Source organism: Apaloderma vittatum, unplaced genomic scaffold (assembly GCF_000703405.1).
Source record: "Apaloderma vittatum isolate BGI_N311 unplaced genomic scaffold, ASM70340v1 scaffold6468, whole genome shotgun sequence".
Classification (NCBI taxonomy): domain Eukaryota; kingdom Metazoa; phylum Chordata; class Aves; order Trogoniformes; family Trogonidae; genus Apaloderma; species Apaloderma vittatum.
This window is the reverse complement of record NW_009728941.1, coordinates 53,958-63,464: the sequence shown is the minus strand read 5'-3', so window position 1 is coordinate 63,464 and position 9,507 is coordinate 53,958.

Here is a 9,507-nt window from a genome sequence, read left to right as displayed (position 1 = left end):
CACTGGAGGCAGCATGAAGGTGGTAGAATAGAAGAGTACTTCCAGGAGATACTGAACACCACTGAGCTCATACAACGAAAACTCTTGAGTTAAAGGCTGCAGGAATCGACCACCCATGTTAAAGTGCAGCAACCTGTGAGTACAGTCAGACTGGACTGTGACTGGCTTTGAGTTACCGTCAGAGTACCCCAGGGTCAGGCAGCAGACTGATGGGGCTTCCAATCTTCATACGCTTTCTAGATGATAACTCAGAGGCACCCCCACCGGATTTGTAGACAACACCAAACGTGAGGAACGGCAGAGCTTCAGTCCAGAGGGAGCTCAACAAGCTTCACGTCTGAGCCAGCAGGAACCTCCCAAAGTTCAGCTGCTCGGAGGGTCCAGAGCTTGTACCGGGGCAGGACAAGCCCGGGCAGCAGCTGGTCAGCCCGGCTGAGAGGGACCAGAAGGACAAACGGAACATGAGCCAACACTGCACTCTCATGGCAAATACGGGAAACCACAGACGGGGCCACGTCAGCGCCGTGCCCAGCAGGGAGGAGTCCGACCGCCCTGCTCGGGGCTTGTGCGCTCCTCCATCCCCCGAGCCACCTCCCTCCGCCCGGAGCGAGGAGGTCGGGAAAAAAAGCCCAGAGCTAGAAGGTCGGAGAAAAAAAGCCCAGAGCTAGAAGGTCGGGAAAAAAAAGCCCAGAGGAGCTCTGGCTGAAAGGGCAGGGGTCTCGGGCACACGGCCTGAGGACAGGGAGAAGGAGCTGTTCTGCGCTGTCAGACAGAGGATGGTGATCCCAGCCCACAGACACTTGAAGGGCAGGCGCAAGGGAGAATGAAAGCAAGCGCTTCTCAGGGACAGCAAACAATAGCAAGGGCCAAAGAGACAATAAAGGCTCAGCTGAGATATTAGGAAAAATACCTACGTAGCATTAGGTCTTGTTCATTCAGGTCCTGAGACATTTCCCAAAACATCTGCTTTTCCCCAGACCCACTCTGCTCCGTGCAGAACGGACGAATTCCCACTCTCTGGGAATGGCTCTCTCTGCACACAGCTCCCTCACCTGCACAGCAAATACCCATTCAGATAATTTTTCTTCGATATTTTTTTGTGTGCAGTATTCTGCTTACCTGAAACTTTTTACCAAGCAAATCTCAGACACGTACTTGAGCCCTGTTGATATAGGAAAACCAATGAAAAATGAAGCAGCTGTGTAAATTGGATAGTCAATGTGACAATTTGGGGTATTACCTACTTTGTGAAAAACTGATAGAATTATTTTTGATAAAAATATTCATACAATGTAAAAAAAACATTACTACGGTAGGCAAGGCTGGAAGGGAGGTGGAAAATGCAGTAAAGGAAGAAAATTAATCAACTAGTAGCTGAAAAATGAGAATCAGCAGAAGATAAGAGAAGTAGAAAATTTTGACTCATTCAGATGAGACAATATTTTACTCGTTCTTAAAGACATCAGAGGGAATTAATGCAAACTGAGAGGGAGATGTATGCAAATTCATGTAAATTCATATGAAAATCAGCACATACCATCAGTCTCTTGGCAAGTTACCCAATATCTCTGTGTCTTAGGGACTGTATATGACTAAGCAGGAGGTTAAAAGTGAGCGAGGATATAGATGTTGCAGTACACTACAGTGAGGATCTACAGCCCTGGGACAGGAGCTGGGAGACTGCATTTGCACAAAAAAAAGTCTGGAGCTAGATTTCTGCTACTCCAATAATCTTATCACTGTGTGAACAGAAATGTTGCATATTCTGGTTTGCCCAAGACCTGTTCAGAGGTGCCTGTGTCTGTACCCTTACACACATGTTTCTCCGTATTTCAGACTCTCTGCATTTCAGGAGTCATGTCTTCTGTTTGCCGATAGCGTTCCTTACCCTCACATAAAGAAATGATAATAGTTGTTTATTCTTTGCTTTGCTCCCCAGATTTTTAAATATTCTCTCAGAATGAAACATTTATGAATATTGTTCATCATTATGGGCTTCATCTTTATCTCCTGAGACCAGTGGTCCTTGCATGTGACATCTAAGCACTGGGACTAGATTTTACCCCTTTCCTGCAATGGAGTATAGCAATTTATTGTGTTGTTTGTTCATTTGTTTTGTGGGTTTTATTTTCATGGGGTTTTTTCCCCCCTTTTTCCCCTTTTCCTTTCTTTTTTCTTCCTTCTGATTTGTTGAAACAGCTTTGTATGAGTTGTTCTGGGAGACCAAAGTATTAAAATGTGTAAAGCTCCTCATCTGAGGACACCGATAACTCCCCCAGGACACAGCTTCTTGGGAAGTGTATGTCAGTCCCACCTTTGAAGACTGAGCAACCACCTGAACATCTTCCTGACTTCTTTCACCATCGTGTTCTCACCTCTTGTGATGCTCATCTGTAGATTTTAGTCTGTTAGGACAGGAGAAGAAATTGGAAGTAGCACAGGGTAGAAACTAGTATTTATAGTTGCTTCTAAAATACTAAGCACATTTTTAGGGCTTGGGGTTTTTTTTGTTTTGTTTTTCATTAAGTAGATTATCACGTATTTGAAAGCCCCACAAATGAAGGAATAAAGTGGATCTGGTTTTATATGTAAAATCACATGTTGTGCAGAGAGGTTGTGCAGTCTCTGTTCTTGGAGGTTTTCAAGACTTAACTGGAAAAAGCCCTGAGAAGTTCCTTCTGCCCTCATAGCTGACCCTGCTTTGAGCAGGAGGTTGGAGCAGAGACCCTCTGGGTTCCCTTCCAACCTAAATTATCCTACGAGTTTGGAAATTGGAATATTTCCACAGGCAAACTGTACTTTCCGCATACGGCAATGTCTGTTCTGAAGACATATTTCCCAAGTCTCAAAGCTTTAGCACAACAGTATTTCTCTGCCATAAGTTAATGGATAACCACTTTCAAAACTCCCAGTGGAGACAAAAATCCTAATTACCCCAAAATCTTAGTAGAACTAGGACAATGGATGGTAAACATGGCACTTGATTTAGTGGTGGACCTGGCATTGCTGGGTTAACGGTTGGAATTGATGATCTTAAAGGTCTTTTCCAACCTAGACAATTCTATGACTCTATGGCATATTTGCTCTCGCAGAAAGTGCTACCCTGGTCCCATGAGCAACAGAGTCTGCAGCGTCTGCTCTTCCTCCAAGGCAGAAGTGGCTGCTCTTGGCCTGGAACAAGGACCTGTCTCCTCAGCCTTCGAGGTAGCACACACAATGGAGCAGAAACATTCACCCAGCCAAAGCCCTCAGCTACAGCCAGACTGCTGGCCTGGGCGTACGTCAGAACGGGCTGAGATGCTGGCGTGAGGCAGGATTTCCGTGACAGCAGCACAAGGTTAAGGTGTGAAATACATCCCGTTGAGCTGGTTGGTACCAAGAACAAACCCCCCATGGCTGTGGGACAGGAGCACAGATCAGGAAGGGGCCTTTGTGGTTGTGAACCTAGTCCATAGGGTAGTGCAAACAGGTCTAGTCCAACTGATGGCAATGGCGGGTTTTACTTCTTAAACTCCAAAGGTATTCCAAGCTCTCTGCCACGATGGAAGCCCACTGGCACCCAGTGACACATGAAGACCAACGTTGTTCTCTGTTTATCTCCAGAAAATGAGAGATTTTGATCTCCAGGCTAAACTGGTGCTTTGCTGCGGTGATGGGTTTGTACTGGTGTGGCCCACAGTGACATCTGGGGCATGTCCCTGCACACATTTATGAGCAGCAGGAACATCCTCTGGACCTGGCTGATGGTGCTGCAGGGCAAGGCTGAACCGGCACAGGCACACGGCATATGAGGAGTTAATAAAAACTGCTGGCTTCAAATCATTACATTGTCACCGAAAAACCCTGCTGTTAGCCACAGGGAAGGACCTCGTCTGTAGCTCCCTTACAATAAAATGAAGGGTAATTTCATCCAGTCACCTGCTGCTGACCTATTTAAAGCACCCGGAGGCAGGGCAGAGCAGGTTGCTGCTGCTTCAGCCCACAGCAGCCAGGGTCAGGCAGGAGGTGAGGCATCCCGGTGCCACGTCTTTGGGTGGAACAAGGGGCCCACACCTTCTCCTCAGCTTGGACAGTGCAAGCAGGCAAGGTGGTGCTGCTGGCAGCGTTGCTTTGCCTCTGCCCCAGCCAGGCTTCGTGCCGTGGGTGTGCTGCTTGGCAGAGGCTGGGGTGCCTGGTGAGGGATGGGGCTGCACCAGCGTGGCCACCACCAGCTGCACCCAGGTAGAGCACAGAGAGCCCAACCTGTGCACCCAGGCTTTGGGGAGCCCTGTGCATCCTTCCTCAAATTCCCCCGAGCTCCATTGGGCCAGGGAGGAGAAACCTTCCCTGCGTCAGCTGCCACTGGATGCGCAGCTTTTCAAGCTGTGCTTTTAAGACTTGAAAAAACTCTTCTTGGTGCAGTGACTTGGTTTGCACAACCGTGGAAATTGACTGTAGTGGTTGGCTGTACACTGGTAGCTAATTAGCTTAAAAATCAGTCCTGGAGACACTCAGACACCAGGCAATACAGCACAGGGTGTTGCTCTGTTGAGAAGAGGTGCACAGCTGCTGTGGAACCCCTCCCTGGGGTCACATTGGTACCTAGCAGGAACTGCCTGGCTGGGTTAGGTGACTCTTCAGGGAGACACAGAGCTCAAGCCTTCTGTCCAATCTACAGACAATGTACAATGATATTAAAAGGCTATTACGGCTCAGAGAATATTCAGTGTTTCCCAGCTTTTGAGGTCCCATGATAACTATCGGAGAAATGTTGCTCTCATTAAATATTTTGGAAAGCTTTTGCAGCCCCATTGGCACAGAGAGAAGGCAGGTGATGCAATGTCGAGAGCTCCAAAAGCCAGCTGCAGAGACAAACACTCTTAGAAAGTTCATATTTCTAAGACAGTCATGGTCCTCCAAGCTATGTATTTCTTAGGACATACAGGCAGGGAAGGAAACTAATGGCATGGTCCCGGGGATGTGCGGGCTGAGGCTAGTACCTACATGCGACCACCTACAGTTTTAGCTCATTCTGGCTGAAGCTGGTCAGGGAATTCATCTTGCTAAGCTCAGTTTTACCATGTCTGAGAAAGCTGAAAAAACCTGCTGGCCATGCCAGGGGTGACAGAGTTGCTGCGTGGGTAGAAATTGATGGGGAAGGGAATTTGTCTGTGAGAGCTGACAGCACGGACATCATGGGGACAGGGTTGAGCAGAGTGTCACCAGGGCTCCCTGCAGTACGGGAGGACAGTCTGTGTGTCAGTCTTGGGCAGGGGGGAAGTTGTCAGCTTGGACTTACTGGGGACAAAAAAAGAGCCTGAGTGCCTGACGAGGCCCAGAGCCCCTCAGGATGCCTCAAAGCATCTTTGTCACTGTCATGCATGCTGCCTGCCCATCACTGCCTGCCCCGATGAGGATGGTGTGAAAGAGCCATACATGATCTTTGCAGCTTTTCCTGCCCTCGCCCTGACTGCACCCTTCTGTCACTGAAGGATAACTTCATTCTGGGCTGTATTAACACAAGCAGAGCTGGCAAGTCCAAAAAAGTGATTCTTCCCATTTACTCAACACTCAGGAGGGCACATCTGGAGTACCATGTCCACTTTGGGGACACCTTGGTATGGGAGAAATGTTGAGTCGTAACAGGTCCAGAGGAGGGTTGCTGAAATGATTTGAGCTGGAGCACTAGACATATGAGGGGAGCTCAGAGTTGGATTTGGTCTGATGGAAGGAGGGAAGGCTGAAGGGGATCTAGCAGCATCTCCCACTGCCTGAAGGGGCTGGAGAAGGGTCAGAGCCAGACTTAGGGGCACAGAGAAAGGACAACAGCAATGGGCGCATGTTGCCGGACAATGGGACGGCAACTTTCAAGTGGAAAAGTATTGGAGTAGGTCCCAAGAGTCTCTTTTGGAAGTCAGGTGAAATGAGTCCTACCCTTGAAATCAGGTTTCCTGTTGTTTCATATAAGATTTAGAACCTTTCAATTTTCACAATGCCTACGGGATTCCCGAACCTTCACTCGACTCCATAAAAAAAGGCCCAGTATTTTGAAATGTTAAAAATTGCAGCGCCAGGCCAGACTGTGGGGTTTTTTTCAACATACTTGTGATTGTGTGTATTTGTCTGCCTTACCTGCAAAGGGAAATAATAATTTCTAAGGGACTTTTCTAGAGGCAAGAGGTGGATTACTATAGCTGTGTCCTTCATTTAGGAATAATAGCCATTAAACTCCTTGTTGCTATGGGGCTGCAATTTCCAGAGGCGATACCCATTATCAGAGAACTGGCTGCTGGCAAGCAGTTAATGAGAGAGCTTTGAAACGGCTCAGTAAAAATCCAGCTTCCCTGCAGACTTCTGAGACTTGTATGAAAGAGGAAAGGGAGCCAAAGCTGGATCCAGCTGTGACCTGCACAGATGCGGGGTGGTGGCGGCTTCACTTGCTCCACAGACTGAGGGAAGCCCCTTTCAGACCCAGCACAGGAGGTGTTTTGCAGAGCTTTAGGGCAGCTGCTGGCCTGGGGCAGGTCAGGGCTCTCTGCCCTGCGTCCAGTACCCCCTCTCCCTGTGGCCCGAGCATGCTGCTGAGCCAAGAAAATATAAAAGTGTCTTTAAGCCATGAGAGAACACACATGAGAGCCAGGTGATGGGGTGTGAAGCAGCTCTTACATCACAGAGTCATTCTTCTAGACTGGATATTTGATTAGATTGGATTAGTAGTTTAGTTTGGATGTCAGGAAAAATTTCCTCATAGAAAGTGTTGTCCAGCATTGGAGCAGGCTGCCCAGGGAAATGGTGCAGTCACCATCCCTGGAAGTATTTAAAGGACGTGTAAATGTGGCACTTCAGGACATGACTTAGTTGCAGAGCTGGCAGTGTTAGATTTGTAGTTGGACTCGATGATCTTAAAGATCTCGTCCAACCTAAATTATTCTATGATTCTACTTGTGCTGGGTTTTGGTCCCTTCACCACGTCACATGCGAAGTGAGGGAAACACGATGGTCTTCCTGTTCCTATCCGCAGTAGACATAGCGAAGATCCTGGCACAGAGGCATGTTGTCAGGCCTAATTCTCAGGGACAAGCAGTTTTTCAGAGGCCCAAGGCAGCTGGATGAAAAAGGCCAGAATCACACTTTTAGTTTTACTGTGTTTCTTCCTTTCTATTTGCTTGCATTGTGAGAGTACTGATGGGAATTCACGTTTGTCTTTCCCTTTCTGACACGAGAAATTCTTCATCTTCCTTTGCGACTGAGGAAAAAGAGAGGAAAGCTAAAACATCAGGGTTCTGCTACTCCCTGGCAGAGCCTGGAGGGATGCTCAGGCTGTGACGGGCACTGCCACCACGACCGAACACCCCTGGGCATCTCACTTTCACACGAGGTCCTACGAAAAGTGTGAACACACTGTGCATGCATCACAGACCCCGGGCTAGTAGCAGTCCTGGTTGTGTGAAATTCTCCCTGAAGCGCTAAACATTCATGCTTGGGATGTTAAACTTTTTTATACACCTGAAACTGCAAAATCTAAATGCAGAGTAGCTTGGTGTAGCTTGAGATAGAGGAGACAATAGGATGTGCCGGGTTGCCATAGTTATGCTCCAGAAAGTGAAGGGAATTTCCCAGTGTTAAAAAGAGAAACAACTTCAGCATCTGCAGATCTAAAAACATAAAAGAAAGGGATGACACTTTGGGGCCAGGGATAACATGATCTGGCTTTTATTTTCTAGAATCAGCCTCTAGTATCACATTCTCCTGTTATAAAAGAGAGGTAGAAATAACAGTTTCCAGTGAAATGGTGGATACTAAGCACGTGACTCCAGGACCTGCAGATTGCGGCAACTGTCAGTAATCTCCCACTGCACAGTGAGCACTCTAGTGAGCAGGGCAGCACCAGACATCACGGCCAAGTTCTGTCAAGAGTCTCCACCATCAGGGCAGTTGGTGTTGATGAGGTAGCTCCAACGTCACGTCAGGGTCAGTGGAACCCACAGCCGGGCACACGAACGGGCACGGCTGCACTGAGGACCAGCAGTCTTACAACATACCTCAGGCAAGGACTAAAGGCTCAGGTCTGGAGCTTAAACGCAGCCCTTTGGGCCAACAGGCAGGGCACGTAGGTGGAGGCTCCAGGGGAGGCTGGTCCAGGCCATCAATGCTCTCAGGGCCCCGACAAATCCTCACGGAACATAATGCAGTATATCCTATACTGTAGCATGGAGCAGCATTCTCCATTTCTATAGGATTTTGTTTGATTGTATCACAGATCTGATGATAAATAGCTTTTCAACAAATTCCCAAATCCTGGAGTCATGGGATCGTGGCATTTAAAACAAAAGAGTGAAAACGGTGTTTCTCTGCACTACTTGTTTTGGAGAAACCTTTGAAAACACAGGCCAGCTGTCTCCAATATCAAATATTTCTTCTGACTCTTGCTTTCTGAATTCTGGAGTTGGGCAATGCCAGGACACCACCTCCATTGCCATCCAAGTCCGCACCGTTGCTAGCATGCCTGGATACGGGAACGTGCAGCCAGGGCCCATTTGGCACTTGGTTTTATCTTTTGACTTCCAAAGCTCACTTCAACCACACAAAACTATCACGAGAATGAACCAGCTGGTAACGGGACACAAAGGCTGACAATGGTGCCCAGCAGGACACAAAGGATACCCAGCGGGACAACAGAGTGCCTGGCTGAGCTCTGCAATGTGGGACTGTGGAAGGGGGAAAATCCCCCTCCGTCCCCACTCTGGTTCAAAGGCTGGCATTGAGACGAGGGCAATTAGAGCTGCCAATTGCTTTTCCTGCTGCAGCTTCCCCTTTGTCACCGTGAAAAGAGTGACAGCCCAGTAGCGATAACTCAGCTGAGCTCGTGTCCCCGACACATGCTCGCTGCTCTCTCCGGCAGACAGAAAGTGCCCAGACCATTCATTCAAGAGCCTGCCTCAGTTCATTTTCTAATTCCTTCTTTCTCTTTAAACTACTCATACATCAGGATCGGATTCATCTGCTCAGGCTGTTTCATTTGAGATTGTGCAAGTATTTTTGAGTAAAATTTCACTCAGACAACTTCTGTTGGTTTTGAATCCTCAGACACATAGAGCAGGAAAAAGGGCGTTCCCGCAGCGGGACAGGGTCTGCTTAAGCCCAGGCTTCTGTGTACATTTCACTGCCATACTTCACAGAGACATGATTATTCACTGCTTAGTCACTGGGCCTGTTTACTTTGTAGATAAAGGAATAGCTCAGAGGTGATTTTTCTCACAGTCTAGGAGCCAGCACACCTCTGAGCACAAAAGCTCACATCAGTTCCCGCTGGCTGGTGAAACCAAACCTCGATGAGTTCTCTGTACAGGGATCTGAACTGAACCAGTGACCTGGCCAGCAGCTAGGACCTTCCCATGGCAGGCAAACGGTAGGAAGACCCTTTAAAGCAGAGATCTTGCAGAATAGCACTGGGAAAAAGTCATATGGGAGAGCTTTTCTATATGAGTTAGCCTTGGCTATCAGCAAAGCTCCCACCCAGCTGCCGCT